Source organism: Mytilus trossulus, chromosome 9 (assembly GCF_036588685.1).
Source record: "Mytilus trossulus isolate FHL-02 chromosome 9, PNRI_Mtr1.1.1.hap1, whole genome shotgun sequence".
NCBI lineage: Eukaryota > Metazoa > Mollusca > Bivalvia > Mytilida > Mytilidae > Mytilus > Mytilus trossulus.
The window spans coordinates 8,528,995-8,547,523 of record NC_086381.1 but is presented as its reverse complement, the minus strand read 5'-3'; the positions used below and the strand labels follow the sequence as shown (position 1 = coordinate 8,547,523).

The 18,529-nt window shown below is 34.5% G+C and overlaps 1 pseudogene; it reads right to left on the bottom strand.

The window, feature by feature from the left end:
* Positions 1 to 6,217: 6,217 nt before the first annotated feature.
* On the bottom strand, positions 6,218 to 9,345 carry LOC134683747 (uncharacterized; annotated as a pseudogene).
* Between the last annotated feature and the right edge of the window lie 9,184 nt (positions 9,346 to 18,529).

Genomic DNA, 18,529 nt, shown 5'->3' with positions numbered 1-18,529 from the left:
ATTCAGGGACAAATAAATTGTAAAACCGTAGGCGTGATATATGCGATTAATTGTACAAAATGTGAAAAAGTTATATATGTAGGACAAACGGGTGATACACTATATCAACGAATGCAATTGAACTTTTCAAAAATACGAACAAAGAAAACAGAAGATCCAGTAGCCAACCATTTCATTCAGAACAATCATTCAATAACAAATTTAAAAGTTACCGCCATAGAAAGAGTATTTGGGACAGAAACTTACAAAAAACTAAAGAAGCCTTTTGGATAAAAAAATTAAAAACTCTAGAACCTGAAGGACTCAACACAATGTATGAACGATGATAAATATATTTATATGGGGACGAAGTCCCCAATAACAGTAGAAAATTCAATAAAAAGATAATGCGGGAAAATTCCCCGATTTTTTCATTGTACTAATGAACTCAAAATCGTTCAATTTTTTTTATGTCATGTTTTGAAATCCCGGACCTGCGCAGAAATCTACAATGTTCTCCCTTTTTCCGGTCTCGTGATGTATGAATCTTTGAGTAAAACATATATTTATCAGTCTAGTATAAATAGGAAGGAATGCAATACCAATTTCATTTTTAATAATTTCTTGATATGAAAAAACGTTACCTGATGATAGCGTTTCTTTGTTTACATTGCATTTATGACGTCATAGTTAAATAACGTCACAACTAAAATCCCTAACAACAGAACCAAAATCGTAAACGTTACGGTATTTCCGTTTCTTTGTTTTAACAAATATTTAAGTTACAAAAAAATAATTTATACGGACTTCGTCCCCATTTACAGGTAATGCCTGCCTCATATTATTGAAAAAGCGAAAAACGCGGCAAATGAACGTCATAAAAGTTATTATAACGTAATGTATCCAAGTGATGTAATTGTTGTTTCAATGTTGTAATTTATTCCAATGAAGAAGACCGTAATGGCCGAAACGTATGGGAATTTGTTTTATAGTTTTTATTATATATATATAGGTCACCTTTTCGAAGCACAACATCTGCCACTTAGAACATGATGTTGCTCATTCCCCAGTGTATCAACTTTGAAAATCTTATATATTATATTAATTTTATTTTTTTAAATACCGCCCGGCATTCTTGAAAAGCTTTTAAATACTATTTTATATTAATTTTATTGTTAAAAACCGCCCTGCATTCTTGTCTTGATTTACACGAAATAATTGCATTTGGACGTTAAGCAAAGAGAAACAAATATTTATTTAGTATGTATATGCCAGTCGGCTCTCCCTTAAGGTAACACGATACCGAATGACATATCTCCCGATTTCCAAACTTTTTGGCATACGCGTTCTTTGCACCGAGTTACATCGAAATATGTAATAAAAAATGGGGGTCACCATTTTTGTTTTCTTGGTATTTTCATTAGAAAACGTCGATTTGGGCGACATATTTACTTAGGTATATAGGGGAAATGGCTGTTTTTCGGCTAACCCTTTTAGATTTTCCGATGGATGGCAATGTTCTTATATACGGAGAACAACAAAAAACTAACATAATATTCAGAATTAAAAACTGAATTCATACATGCATAGAAAATCATATGTCACCATCCTTGTTTTTGAGATAAATGGCTTCAAAGTTGATTGATACCCTTAGAATTTGGCCGAAAAACGTGTGACGTTATTGAATACAGAATGTAACGTTATTCTTACTAAGAGAAATGGAAAACAAAATATGTGTCGGAATCTGAATGGTGTTTACTTTATTTTCATTTCCCCTGTCGGGTGTCGTAAATTTCCTAGTAATGCAATATGAAATATTTCGTCCCGCTCATAGAAATTTCACTCAAATGAATTAACATTAATTATGTCTGATTTTCAAACCAAACGTGCATATTGTAATTTAGTGGTTGTGGATTGTTTATGTGTAGTCTGTTTCCCGGCCGTTATTGAAATTCTTGGTTAATATTTGTATATTCCGAAGGCATACTGAATGTTTTACGGAGGGGACCAACCTAGTGTATGTGTTACATATTTGTTTTTCGTTCATTGTTTTATATAAATAAGGCCGTTAGTTTTCTCGTTTGAACTTTTTTACATTGTCATTTTGGGGCCTTTTATAGCTGACAATGCGGTATAGGCTTTTCTCATTATTTAAGGCCGTACGATGACCTATAGTTGTTAATTTCTGTGTCATTTAGGTCTCTTGTGGAGTAATGTCTCATTGGCAGTTATACTAGTACCACATCTTCTTTTTTAATACATACTTGAAACTTGCTTGAACTGGTTGGTACCACGTGAATCTTATAAAAGACCAGTTCATGCATGTTCGGGACGATACAATACAATTTTGAAAACAGTTGTTTATAAAAGACACATTTGATGCACCAGTCAAAAAAAAGGTTGAACATTCTGTTAGTTATGAAAATTATGGGTGAAAATTATGATCCTGATAAAATATACATTCTAAAAAAAAAATAATAAAACTTAATGGATATTTCAGAACTCTATCATATTCTTAATTTGCTACACACATAAGTATAGCGTACTCTGTGTGGTGTAAATTTGTCCGTTGGTTGCTCAGCAAGCAGGACAAACATTGCAAACTATACGCAACATTTCACAAAATGTCATTTGTGGAAAATTATTTACAAATTTATAAAAAAATATGTACATAAATTAAACCCGAAGCAAAAAGACTGTAGTGCTAAATAATTAGCCGTATACACCCTACATACCAAGAGCGGGATTGACGGTTGAACGGACACAAGTGACACAATATGATGATACGTGCCTATTAGGATTTTGGTGACAAAACATCATTTTTTAATATCTAGTTCATATAAAGGAATAATTATTTGGAGATCTAAAATATTTCATATAAAGGAATAGTTATTTGGAGATCTAAGATGTAGCAGAAATGTAAGCAAACTAACATTTCCGTAATTTTGTCTTTAGTGGAAAGTTGATACATTGGCAATTTTACCGCACCACCTTATTTCATCATGGTTTGAATTTTCTACCGAAGAATAACAGTTTTAAGACTTAAACAAATATGTACTAGAGACTGAAATGTTAGTGTGATACTTAAGTTATACTGCAAATACTTTGATGTTTTGATGTCGTTAAGTAGATATAGGAAGATGTGGTGTGAGTGCCAATGAGACAACTCTCCATTCAAATAACAGTTTAAAAAAGTAAACCATAAGTCAATGTACGGTCTTCAACACTGAGCCTTGACTCCAGATGTTGCTTTCTTATAATTGCATATCCCACATCTCCATGCATATATCATTATAACATCAACTGTTGTACAAATAAAATGTTCCATATAATTGTTTGCTTTATCTATACTTGTACTTTTACTAGTCTCATGTTACCCCACTTCCATAATGAGCAAGCAGTGACGTAGATATTTATTTTGTGCGTAAATGTTCGTAAACTTCGATTTCTTTTAAATAGAAAAAAAAGAGGCAATGATTTGAATTTTAACAACTAAAGTTTCAAGTGACGGTTGTAAATTGTAGGATTGATTGCAGTTTGCTTTACGTCCAGTGACAAATAGACCATGCATGTTACATGTATGGGCGAGAACAAAATAACAATAAAAGCATCTGGTAGGTTATGTAATAGAGGCGTTCCGGGATTATGGTTGAGTAAATTTTGTATGACACTGGAAAATGAGGGTATAATGGATAGGGACAGAAATGTTATCTTGCAACAAGCCTCATACGGACCCCTCAAAGAGTTGTCGCAAAGGTTTTTGATTTTCAAAGAGCATAGCACTCTCTTTATTCCAGGCATCGGATTTAAAATCACCATTCTGACCGGATGTGGCTGCAAAGTTTATACATCCCGCACAGCCAAATAGACGCCTCAATTTAGAAGCATTTTACTGTCGGTCGGAAGAAGACCAAGTTTCAATTTCTATTCTATTGTCACCCTTGGGGTGTAATTCGTAGAATAAAAACAAAATATACAAATAATGTACATTGTCAGAAAATAAAATGTATTTGTACTCACTACGGAACAAGACTCTGTCTGTCGTTTGCATGTAAATTTCGAAAGAAAAAAATGTAACGGAACCAGTCTGACCACAGCCAGTCCTGACTATCAACTTGCGTTTATATACGCAAGTGGATACATGAGACTGTCTGTAATCAGACTTTAACTGGACCTGAATTGATTTTAATTTCATTTTTGCCGAATCAAGTTCTCATGTATTTCTCAGTCTACGTTAACTTTCTCGGGCCTCATTCCGAATTTGCTGTCTATCCCGTGTAGAATTGGTCTATAGGATTACAAAGCTAGCACTTTATCTTATAAATGTTTCAGAAACGATATCGGATTCACAAACCAATGAATTTCAGAGACTGTTTATACTTGGAACACAGGGAAAGTGTTTCGGCAAAATAACAAATTTAACCACTTTTTTTACATTTCATACAAACAAACTATTTTCTGTATATATAGTATCAAAGTCTGATTGTACAATGTATTTTTCTTTTTCGCCTAATTTTATTAGGTGATATCCTTTTTCCATTTTGCCCGAGCGATGTTTTTGACGACCATTTAAACACGAATAAATAGTTGTACAATTTCTGTTTTTTACACATCATCCTAAGTTTTTATAGATAAGAATTCTACGTTCAAAAGAAAATTTCATGGGGATACAGCGTGCATCATGAATAAGTATTTATTGCAAAAATAAACCAAGAATAAAATAAAGTGACAAAACTCAGTCTTTTGTGCATAAGAACATATATAGTTAAATCGTGCAGATGCTTAAATATTCAAGAAACAGAATATTTAAAAGTAAAGTAATACATTTTTAAAGGTTAACAATGAGCAGAAGAATTGCAGGAAAACGATAGAGCAATCTATGTCAAATAAGTTAGCTGTTACGTATTGCATCAAAACTCTTGGCACTATGCATCTAGAAAAAGTTTCCGTTACAAATATCACATAGTTGCCATTTTTTTTTTTAATTGTTTAAGATCACTTTGTAATTGCAGAACCTGCTGCATTGGCTTGTATACATGTGTGAACGTTATTCGATAACGTCAGGAACGATAACTCGTGGCGTAACGTCATTCGGTATCGTGTTACCTTAAAACCCTTTCGGTGCCGAATTCAAATTCCCGACGTTAGAAACGTCACCATAAAGATTTCACCGAGTGACGTTCTACAGCCAAATAAAAATAAAATATCGCCGCCGTCGTTGTGAAAACGTCAAAAGTATATACAAAAACTCGTGTTTTCAAAAGATCAAAACGAAGTCGTTCTTTGACAGAATTTCATGAAATGAGGACCAACAAACACAGAAATGTTTTAAAATATTTCTACGGTTTGAAAATAATCATAAATCTTTTTTGTTTGTCTTTTAACTTTGAGAGAACACAAAAGAATTTTCAGCGAAAAAAAAAATTCTTGACTTTTTTTAACTCATTTGTTTAATACAACATGAACTCTTTTTAAAAGATCCTTTATTATTGCACTGTATTTTACATGAATAATATTTCAAATTCAACTGTTTACTCTTCCTGTCCATATGAATGAAACTCTCTGAAACATCGACCAACACAAAGACCCACGCTACATACAGAACACCATGTTGATATACGGGATTTCCTGTACTTGTTACAACCTGAACACACAACACATTTTCGCCCATTTTCGCCTCTTGCCATCAGGAATAACATCACGAAAATGCATCCTTATTGCATTTGCAATAGGAATGTTGTCTGGTCTTCCCCCCTCCTTATGTTGCCTCCTCAAAAATCCCCGACCAATCACCGAACTACTGCGTTTTGAAATTTCACATGGTCTAATTTCCTCTGGACAAGAAAACAGTTTCTGTAGCATATATATGCATTTATTGAAAAAATATTAAGTGCAAATTTATTTGTGCAAATATATTATATACATATATATAAATAAGAAGATGTGGAATAAGTGCCAAAGAGACAACTCTCCATCCAAGTCACAGTGTATAAAAAAGTAAACAATTATAGGGCAAAGTACGGCCTTCAACACGGAGCATTAGCTCACACCGAACAGTAAGCTATATACTTGTAATTAGATAAGAAATGATAACGGAAGCGAGTGAAAAAAAATCATACGTGGTACTTATATCAACTTATCCTTGTTCTAGGCAATGCATGAAATATTTGCAACTGAACATAAGCACATAGTCTTTTAGTAAGGCTTTGAATTGACAACTGAAAAAGGTTGCAAATGTTTAAGATGAGACATACCCTGTAGCTGTAGTAAGAAGGTTGAAGAGAATTTTCCTCCAGAGTTTCACACCTTTTAATTGTGGCTCAAATTTAAGAAAAAGCTGATCCCCAAGATCGACACCGCCCATGGTCTGGTTGTATTTGTGGACAACACTTGGAGCAGACACAACTCTACCTTTACTATTAACTTTTCGAACAGTTCTGAAAAGCATATTAAGTAAGACTTGTTTTTTGTATGTTAAATTGGTGATATTATAATTTTATTAGCCATGACTGTTACTTCAAGCTTGTATTTTATTGTATAGTTTATTTTGACATTGCGTAAGAAAGTATTTCATATATTCCACAATGTAAGTATTATTTTGACAACGTTGTATTTTAATAATTTTTTTATTTTAAAAGTCAAGTATTGTCATTAGGGATTGGCCTATCGGACAAAGCTGGGTTGAAAAACAAGAAACTTATCGTGCATTTTCACTTGTTGTCAGGAAAGTCACATTTCTCCGATCTACGTATAAAATAGCCAAAAGATCTCTCTGTGATTTAACACCAAGACTTCCTTTGGGGAGCCGCGCGCTGTTTTTAAACTTGCAGGTATAAGCCCTTCCTGTTGCATACGTTCCCCGGTTCCTTAGGTCGTTCATCAGTTTAGGTGATGAAAACTAATTATATATCCATAGTTACATAATGGTTTTTGCCAAAATGAGGACGTACTAAATCTATTTCCGATTTATATCTATAAACAAATTGATTGATTGATTGAGTGTTTGTCCAGGCACAAATATTGCTTGTATAACCAGGACGAAAAAAATAAAAGGAAAACAGACAATAACAAAATGAAACGATTAGATAGAAATAGGTAAGAAATAGAACTTTTTATCAAGTCAAAAGGTTAAATATGCGTGTCTTATATTCGGCCTCACTTGATTATAAGGAGTAGCGATTTCCTAATTAACAGCGTCATTAATATACCCTGTATAAACCTGGAGATGCGTGGAAATTTTGGTCTACTTTCATGGATTGTCATACTCATTCGCAATACAGTCGCCATCGATTTACAGAAACAATCATGTTAATTTGAGTCAATTAGAGTAATATTTTTCGTGTTCTTTTCCGATAAGGTATTTTCATAAAAAATTATCTCGACGATATTATTTTGACATTTTCGCTAAACCGGAAAATCAAGAGTTGCCACCCCCTTTTTTTCACTTACCCTTATCCATTGTGATGGCGTTCTGTATTTCGTTTCCCTTTGTACACATTTATCTGATGGGTATAACCTGTTCTGGATTCAGCTAAGACGAACAACTTTGCTCCCCATCTATGGCCTTCTTGTTTGAAATGTATTGTTTCAAAACATGACGCCCTTTGAAACCAACTATTCTCCAGACGTAGACCCAGAGGGGGGGGGGGGGGTTCCGGGGTTTGGAACCCCCTTTTTTTGGATGATCAATGCATTTGAATGGGGACATGTAATTGGAACACCCCCCCCCCTTTTGTCCTGGGTTAGGACCCCCCCCTTTTTAAAATAGCTGGATCCGCCCCTGTTCTCTCATCCACAACTATGTTTTGAGATAGTCTGAAAATCCGTAAAATCTATTTACAACAAGTCTTGTCTCAATTAAAAAAAATACATTAAAAAATAATATTTAAGATTTTAGAATTTCATAATGAACGACATAACCAGATTGTACAATTTTGATTACATTGATTTTTTTTACTCTTATCTTTCTCGAAACAAGAGGTAGCAGTGTTAAATCAATGGCAGTTAGTATGCAATGGAAAATATGATTAGGACAAAATTCGTCTCAGTTCCATCAATAAATTCATGTTTATATTTAACATGGAAACATGACCGCGTAATGGCTTGTGTATATTTCTATATTTGAGTTGACATTTACGGTGATTTACCTATAATTAAGTTCGATCAATCAAGTCATCATCTTCTGTTTTCAAAAATTTATCAAAGTAATCCACCGGTGAAAAATTGGCTTCAAATCCACACGGCCCAATCCGTTCCTCGAAATCACGATTAACGTCAATATCAAACGTTTCTTTGTCTACCACAGAAAACTAAGGGTTAGGCTGTCTTGCAGCATTGTCTGGCATTTCAACATCAGCATCGTCAGAATATTCGTCACTCGAAGTTACTATGTCTGTTATGTCACCGTCACTGTCTTCCATAGCTATGTCGGGAAAAGTACAGACGATCTTTTGACATATATGACGTCATATATACTTAACGTATTACGTCATAATGAATTCAAAACAACAATGTATATATTATATAAGAATATCAAAAGCATGAAAGACAAAAAGAAATAAAATATGATTGTTTTTATTAAAACCAATTAAACGACATATATGTCGCATCGGCAGTCAACCCCCAAACGACATATTTGTCGCTTCGGCAGTCAACCCCCAAACGACATATATGTCGCTTTGGCACCGAAAGGGTTAACACCATTTGCGAGTTACGATGATAGTCCGTCGGACGGAGACGATAAATGGCTGACCCGTGTTAAGAGAGAGCCATATCTCTAGCACGTTAAATACACCCTTGTTTATCGAAAAAGAGTAGGCTAATGCCGCTACAAGGCAGCACTTGCACCTGCAAAGTGGAAAGGGATTAATATAAGTTGCAAAACTTGTTTCCCAAATCACTATAAATAAATATGTTTAAACTAAAAAAAACTAATTGATATGTTATGGTGTGTCTTTCTACGTTGTGAACATTTAAACCCGATGCAATTGTTTACACCTTTCTTTAATCTGATGTTTTCGTTTGTTGATGTAGTTCATAAGTGTTTCTCGTTTCCTTTTTTTAATATAAATTAGACTGTTGGTTTTCCTATTTGAATGGTTTTATACTAGTTTTAGTGCCCCTTTATCCTGTTTATCGCTTGCTGTTCGGTTTTAGCCAAGGCTCCGTGTTAAAGACCGTAATTTATCCTATACTAGTTTACATTTATAAATTTTGACTTGGATGGAGAGTTGTCTCATTGGCACTCATACCACATCTTCTTGTAACTATTTTACTTATTACATACGAAGGATGCTGCCTACAAGGAAGCCATTTAATCAATGGTTCTGAATGACAAAGTCTTTTGGGGAATAACAAGGATGCCATCATTAGTTGTTTCGCCTGTTGTAACTAGGCCTGTTTAATTTTTTTTCTCAGATATGAAATACGATAAAGATTGAGTAAAGAAAGCTAACTCTATTTGATAAACTAAAAGTCAAATTCCTTGCAAACGTTGAATACAAAAATAAAAATTAAAAAAAATACTATAATAGCGCCATCAGAGATCTACCGGCCGCGTATTGGGTCACAGTAACTTTATTATTCCTGTTATGGGCATAATCATGAAATACACATACACTATTTTGATATGAGCGTCACTGATGAGTCTTATGTAGACGAAACGCGCGTCTGGCGTACTAAATTATAATCCTGGTACCTTTGATAACTAATTAGGCAAATGACCCTTTACTAATTTTTAGTGTTCTGCCTCTTAACTTATATTACAAACAATTATTATTTTACATTAATATATTATAAATGAATAGCCACTTTAAAAAGCATTGTAGCATTATATAGGTAAATTGATTGACCTTGTAAGAAAGCAGGCTTCCTAGAGCCTGTAGTTGGTAGTGTCATCTTAAATGAACAGAGTTATGTTTCTTTTTACTGATTATTTCTATTGCAGTGTCAATTGTCATATAAAAATATTGTTTTGCGGTGTTTTATTTTTTATTATACTACCAACACTACCCAAGTAGTTGTTGGGATGTACAAGTACACGGCTCAACTTGTACTTCTAGTATTTGAATGTTTATCCATTTGATGAGCTAAGCCTTTTTCAACTGATTTTTATAGTTTGTTCTTTTATTGTTCATATACGGTTACACGACTGTCCCATGTTAGGGGAGTGTTGAGATCCTGCTAACATGTTTGGTGTATGTATGTTCCTGTCCCAAGTCAGAATCCTTTAATTCAGTGGTTGTCGTATGTTTAAATGTGTTACATATTTGTATTTCGTTCATTTTTTGATACATAAATTAGGCAGTTAGTTTTCTCGTTTTGACTTTGTCAATTCTTGAAGGACGTACGGAAATCTATAGTTGTTAATTTCTTTGTCATTTGGTCTTTTGTAGAGAGTTGTCTCATTGGCAATTTTACAACATCTTCTTTTTTTTTTATAACTACTGCAGAATGTCAAAACAATAGACGGAGGGTTTAGTTATTTTCAGTTGAAGTTTGGAGCAGAATGTTGTTTGGCAGTCTATGTGGAGGGCATTAAGAGCACTTGGTATTGTTGGAGGGGGAAACAATAAGCGATTGGTAACATGTACAGAGAGGCAGAGACATCATCAATGTGGTTGTGGTGAAAAAAGTCTGAGTAGTGAAAGCAGTAACAAATAGAGGCAGGGATAGGCTTCCATGACTTTTTGTGGTTGCGGGCTGGGGTATGATCATCTTTGTTGGCACACCTCTGGTGGTCGTAATGGACAGCGCCGAAACAGCCGAGGAAAGAGGATTCATCTGAAGACGGAACTTCTCATCTTTTCAACAGGATGTATTTTAAAGGTAATGGTTTTTGTTCTTCATTCTCTGTGCATCTTTGCTGTCAGGTTTATTATTCAGTACCGCCATATGTATTGTGTATAAATTTTAAAATATTGTATTGTTTTAAAAAGTTCTCAAATATTTCATACTTCCGATAGCAAAATTAATTCTGTAAACAAAAAATTTACCAATTACAAGGAGTATACAAAAATAGTGATCGATACGACATTCGATTGATTGTACAGAAGCGTATTAGCGTCACGCAATTTCTTTTTTTTTTTATATTACTTCCTATGTTTGCGATGTATAATAGCAAACCTTTGTGAAATAACGCAAACCTTTTGCGTTATAACCAAAACATAATTTGCGATATAACCAAAACCTTTGCGGTAAACCAAAACATTTGCGTTATAACGTTTACATTATTTCGCTAAGGTTTCTACCTCAGGAACAGATTACTTTATCCATGTTAGCTGTATTTGGCAAAACTTTTAGGAATTTTGGGTCCTTAATGCTGTTCAACTTCGTTTTTTATTTGGTTTTTATAACCTTTTTAGATTCAAGCATCAATTTTGTAAACGAAACTCGCGTCTTTTGCAAATACTAAATTTTAATCTTGGTATCTATTTTTATCACATGTGTGCTTTAAAAACTACGTTATTTGATACTTAGATCAACTTGAGTGCCGTATTGTAAAGTTTAAAAGAAAGAAAGAACAGAAAATTGAATTATAAATAGCAAGCATGTAGTTTCTTGCTTTATTTTCATAAACAAAAAAAAGGAACTTGACACACTATAACTGACATCTTGCATATTTATAGTTTTCCCCTATATATCATTGTTATACGCGTCACAAGACAGATTCAAGACACCCAGATAAACCCCTGAATAAGGACGCAAGAGATAGGTCAAATTATTTCTTCTTACGACAAAACTCCAGCTTAATTCAAAGAATGGATAAGGAATATAAGAAAAAAATATTCATTATTAATAAATACAGTTTTAGTTTTGCTGATTGTTGAAGGCCGTTAGACGGACATTTTCATCTTTCAGTCTCTAGTGGATAGCCTTCGGATGTCCCTCTGGTATCTTTCGTCCCTCTTTTGTCTCCGATAGGCAAATGAATCAGAAATACCCCACATTTTCTTATTTATATATACTATATCGACAAATCTACAAGTTCTATGAACCTATCACCTAATTTTCCCTTTCTAATATTTTGCATTAGCTAGTGTAGACGTACTGGTACTATTTTATCATACAATGGATATTTTATTCTACAAACCTTTCAACAGCGGAAATGGTCATCTTTAATTGTGTTACCTGTTTAATTGATACATTGTTGGATTACTGCCGTGAAAAACTTGTTATAGAACTTTATTATCCTTTGGAACTTTGACATTCACAGATAATGACTTCGATTTAGTTAAAAACGATATACAATTGAATTGTGGTCAAATTTCTTAATTAGCGACCACTTTTGAAATTAGGCCCACGCATGTTCATTTCCGGTCACTAAAGTTTATCAAAAAATATTCATTGATCCTTGTAATATATATAAACTACATAAGTGTTATGTAATGATATAAAAGCTCCAATATTCAATCAGTTGCATTACATTTATTGATATACACACTTTACCAATTAGTTTAGATAATCTGGTATCCGAAGTAAAAGCATCTAAGTACAATCCAGTCATGGGGGTCTGGAGAGGGGTTACAGTAAAGAGAATAAGGATAAAAAGTACAGAATAAAGGGCAAAAATATAAAGACAAGAGAAAAACAGAAAGAAAACGAGTAGAGAACAATGTGGTCTTTAAATATATGGAATGGATAATAACAGGAAAATCATAAAGAAAAGAGCAAATTGGCTTAACAAATGAAAGAATTAAGAATTGAGGGACCTCAATCCATCTACTCTACATAAAGTAGGAAATTTAAGAAATGTAAAAAAAAAATTGACCCCACCCATCTTTGAGACCCCTAATTATGCCAAGATGACACCTTGGTATCATGGACATTGGGTTCTGGAACCCCCATGATGCAGACCCATACCCAGAAAACATGCCATTGGTCGTTATTATAGATGCGAATGAACGTAAACGTCCGCTACACAAATACATCTACAAGCGAACCTAGTACGTTCTTTAACAACTGACAGCAGTCTTAACTGTATATATTGGCATAACACACCACAATTTTATATCATTTCAAAAATGAATAACCGGAAATTGCAATCACAAATATTTGAAAAACAAAGAAAGAAAATCCATTAAAAACCAACATAAAACAATTATGGAAACTTTAAAGATTACTGGATAGGTTTAGACATTGTTAATACTGCTTTTTTTTTTACCGGACAAACAATATTTATACATATTTTTCATAATAACGGACCTTAATCGTTTCTTGAATCTTCAGTCTTTGATGGGGTTTTGTGCTGCACAGTCTTTAGTTTTCTGTGTTGTGTTTTGTATTGCACAGTCTTTGATGGGGTCTGTATTGCACAGTTTTTGATGGGGTTTGTATTGCACAGTCTTTGATGGGGTTTGTATTGCACAGTTTTTGATGGGGTTTGTATTGCACAGTCTTTGATGGGGTTTGTATTGCACAGTCCTTGATGGGGTCTGTATTGCACAGTCTTTGATGGGGTTTGTATTGCACAGTCTTTGATGGGGTTTGTATTGCACAGTCTTTGATGGGGTTTGTATTGCACAGTCTTTGATGGGGTTTGTATTGCACAGTCTTTGATGGGGTTTGTATTGCACAGTCTTTGATGGGGTTTGTATTGCACAGTCTTTGATGGGGTTTGTATTGCACAGTCTTTGATGGGGTTTGTATTGCACAGTCTTTGATGGGGTTTGTATTGCACAGTCTTTGATGGGGGTTGTATTGCACAGTCTTTGATGGGGTTTGTATTGCACAGTCTTTGATGGGGTTTGTATTGCACAGTCTTTGATGGGGTTTGTATTGCACAGTCTTCCACAGTTTTTGATGGGGTTTGTATTGCACAGTCTTTGATGGGGTTTGTATTGCACAGTCTTTGATGGGGTTTGTATTGCACAGTCTTTGATGGGGTTTGTATTGCACAGTCTTTGATGGGGTTTGTATTGCACAGTCTTTGATGGGGTTTGTATTGCACAGTCTTTGATGGGGTTTGTATTGCACAGTCTTTGATGGGGTTTGTATTGCACAGTTTTTGATGGAGTTTGTATTGCACAGTCTTTGATGGGGTTTGTATTGCACAGTCTTTGATGGGGTTTGTATTGCACAGTCTTTGATGGGGTTTGTATTGCACAGTCTTTGATGGGGTTTGTATTGCACAGTCTTTGATCGGGTTTGTATTGCACAGTTTTTGATGGAGTTTGTATTGCACAGTCTTTGATGGGGTTTGTATTGCACAGTCTTTGATGGGGTTTGTATTGCACAGTCTTTGACGGGGTTTGTATTGCACAGTCTTTGATGGGGTTTGTATTGCACAGTCTTTGATGGGGTTTGTATTGCACAGTCTTTGATTGGGGTTGTATTGCACAGTCTTTGATGGGGTTTGTATTGCAGTTTTTGATGGAGTTTGTATTGCACAGTCTTTGATGGGGTTTGTATTGCACAGTCTTTGATGGGTTTTGTATTGCACAGTCCTTGATGGGGTCTGTATTGCACAGTCTTTGATGGGGTTTGTATTGCACAGTCTTTGATGGGGTTTGTATTGCACAGTCTTTGATGGGGTTTGTATTGCACAGTCTTTGATGGGGTTTGTATTGCACAGTCTTTGATGGGGTTTGTATTGCACAGTTTTTGATGGGGTTTGTATTGCACAGTCTTTGATGGGGTTTGTATTGCAGTCTTTGATGGGGTTTGTATTGCACAGTCTTTGATGGGGTTTGTATTGCACAGTCTTTGATGGGGTTTGTATTGCACAGTCTTTGATGGGGTTTGTATTGTACAGTCTTTGATGGCTTTGATGGAGTTTGTATTGCACAGTCTTTGATGGGGTTTGTATTGCACAGTCTTTGATGGGGTTTGTATTGCACAGTCTTTGACGGGGTTTGTATTGCACAGTCTTTGATGGGGTTTGTATTGCACAGTCTTTGATGGAGTTTGTATTGCACAGTCTTTGATGGGGTTTGTATTGCACAGTCTTTGATGGGGTTTGTATTGCACAGTCTTTGATGGGGTTTGTATTGCACAGTCTTTGATGGGGTTTGTATTGCACAGTCTTTGATGGGGTTTGTATTGCACAGTCTTTGATGGGGTTTGTATTGCACAGTCTTTGATGGGGTTTGTATTGCACAGTCTTTGATGGGGTTTGTATTGCACAGTCTTTGATGGGGTTTGTATTGCACAGTCTTTGATGGGGTTTGTATTGCACAGTCTTTGATGGGGTTTGTATTGCACAGTTTTTGATGGAGTTTGTATTGCACAGTCTTTGATGGGGTTTGTATTGCACAGTCTTTGATGGGGTTTGTATTGCACAGTTTTTGATGGAGTTTGTATTGCACAGTCTTTGATGGGGTTTGTATTGCACAGTCTTTGATGGGGTTTGTATTGCACAGTCTTTGACGGGGTTTGTATTGCACAGTCTTTGATGGGGTTTGTATTGCACAGTCTTTGATGGGGTTTGTATTGCACAGTCTTTGATGGGGTTTGTATTGCACAGTCTTTGATGGGTTTTGTATTGCACAGTCCTTGAGTGGGTCTGTATTGCACAGTCTTTGATGGGGTTTGTATTGCACAGTCTTTGACGGGGTTTGTATTGCACAGTCTTTGATGGGGTTTGTATTGCACAGTCTTTGATGGGGTTTGTATTGCACAGTCTTTGATGGGGTTTGTATTGCACAGTCTTTGATTGGGGTTGTATTGCACAGTCTTTGATGGGGTTTGTATTGCAGTTTTTGATGGAGTTTGTATTGCACAGTCTTTGATGGGGTTTGTATTGCACAGTCTTTGATGGGGTTTGTATTGCACAGTCCTTGAGTGGGTCTGTATTGCACAGTCTTTGATGGGGTTTGTATTGCAGTTTTTGATGGAGTTTGTATTGCACAGTCTTTGATGGGGTTTGTATTGCACAGTCTTTGATGGGGTTTGTATTGCACAGTCTTTGATGGGGTTTGTATTGCACAGTCTTTAGTTTTCTGTGTTGTGTTTTGTGTACTTCTGCTTGTATTTATCTTTTTTAGCCATTGGAATTTTCAGTTTTTTTTCTACTTATGAGTTTGAATGTCCCCTTTGTATCTTTCGCCCCTCATTTGAAAGTGTTGTTACCAATAATTTGTATAAGAATTTTGTCAACACTGACATCAGATTAAACATCTGATTCCGACCGGATGTGATTACATATTAAAACATCCTGCACAGCAAAAAAATCTTCTCACCATCGATCGGCGTTGAACAGACGTAGTATATATAATCATACTTCTATACTAAAGCAATATACAGTCCAGTTATCTGGGCTTATTCTCGTGATGTTCCTTGTGTTCTGCTTGAGACTTTTACTTTTCTTGTAATGTTTTAAATCAAACTGCATCTTGAACGAACTCTCTGCCTATGCGGTATGGGCTTTGCTGATTGTTGAAGGCCGTACGGTGCCCTATAGTTGTTAATGTTTGTGTCATTTTGGTCTTTTGTGGATACTTGTCTCATTGGCAATCATACCACATCTTTTTTTTTTATAATATCTCCTTCAATTAGCAAACATATTGAAATATTGGCAATTCAAATGAATATTTGTTTATTCTATTATAGTTTTCTGAACAAGGAACTTAGAACATATTTTAAAGTGCTTTTGGTGTCATTGTTTACTTAATCTAAGCAACAAATTTGCAAAACATAATGTTTAGTGAAAGAGACATATATTTAAACTATTTTGTGTCAAAATTAACTTGCTTACAAATTAAAGATCAATGCTCTCCATAGTATAATACTTTTAAGATTTCCAGAAAACCTAGGTTTAATTTTAGTAGTTCTCGTCTTGTGAAGGGATTTTTTTTTCTTTTAAAGACATTATAAACTTGGATTGAAAATTGGCATGTGTAATAATACATGTATAATTCAGGACATACCTGGGGTGGTGTTCTCGAAAGTATCCTAAGATTCGTCCTAAGTCATAGATAAGACCAATTTTAGGACGGACTTAAGATCAACTTAGGACACTCTTAAGTTGTGTCTCGAAGCTATCTCAGACGAATCTTATGTTAGGACGTCCTAAACATATCCTAAGTCAAAATTTTAAATCGTTAAAGATATATAATGATAAAACATTTATTAATGACGAAAATATTAAGAAAATTGTTTACGAATTTTATGATAACATGTACAGAATAAATTGCATAATTCCCAATGTAATTATATAAAAAAAGATTGTTATTTAAACTTGAAAACAATTTGTATTGAAAAGAGAATTAAATTTTTAGTATAATCGTATCGTGAAACACGAAGTTCAAAGTTTAAAATCATGCACCTTTTCTTTATATACGAGTTAATAACCGATGGTGCGTTTCATTTCATGTTAATTTTCACGTAAAATAATGAGCAAAAAGCGAAATCCAAACTTTATTACACTAGGATGAAGATAGGATGCTCTTAAGACACCTTGTTGGGTGTCCTAAAGTTAGGACGAAAAATGAGATATATCATAAGTTAAGAGAGCTTCGAGAACACGACTTAGGACAAAGACTTGTCATAAGATAGACTTAGGACACGTCCTAATCCTAAGATAGCTTCGAGAACACCACCCCTGGTTTATATGAAGTTAAACTTCAGGAAGAATTTTTAAACATTACAAAATTTGGTTGAAAAGAAAGTGATTTTGAATTGCTGGTCTGACAACCTGGGCCCAGTTTCACGAAGCTGTCTTAGGACTAAGACATATCTTAGGATGGTCTTATGACATATCTTAGTCCTAAGTGGGTTTCACAAAGTGGTCCTAAATTAGGACATCTCTTAAAGTTGGTCATAAAGTTAGGACAACACGAGAGGTGTCTTATGATGGTCTTAGGATAGTCATACGTTCATTTATATAAATTGAACTAATTTTTTTATATTAATTGTGCTTATTTATCTTATTGTCTATTCTCCTTTTCCTGTTTATTACATAATCTTTACAGATTGGCGGATTATCATGATTTGTAAACAATGAAAAATCGATTTATTGATATCATGAATGCATGATTTTATCATTTAAGTGTAACCTTAAAAGTTTTATAACCAATACAGTGGACCTTGAAATCAACTCACTTGTACCAAAAAAATGTCATCATTTTTATATTCTTTTTTTCTTTATTTATTTTGTATTAAAAATTTCATATGTTTATTGGTGTATTATTTATAGATAATTTTATATAAATAACATTTATTTTTTATATTAATTTTGCTAATCATGTCATTATGTAAAACAATACATTTAGTATAATTTATTGTTAAGACAAACTACATTTACATGAATTTTCCGTAAATCAATGTTTATATTTGAAAATTTTAAGAACTTGCGACATGGTTAGGATGTCTTAGCTAAGATCATCCTAAGACAGCTTCGAGACGAGGTCTGAGATATGTCCTAGGATAGTCCTTAGAGGATCATAATACATGTCCTAAGATATATCTTATGACATGTCTTAGGATAGCTTCGTGAAACCGGCCCCTGTATTAATGGTAACTTTTTCAGACAAGTACATGTAAATAATCGGCCTATGGGCATCCCCCGACATCGATGTCCATATAAATTAATCTATGATAAATAGTCCGGTGT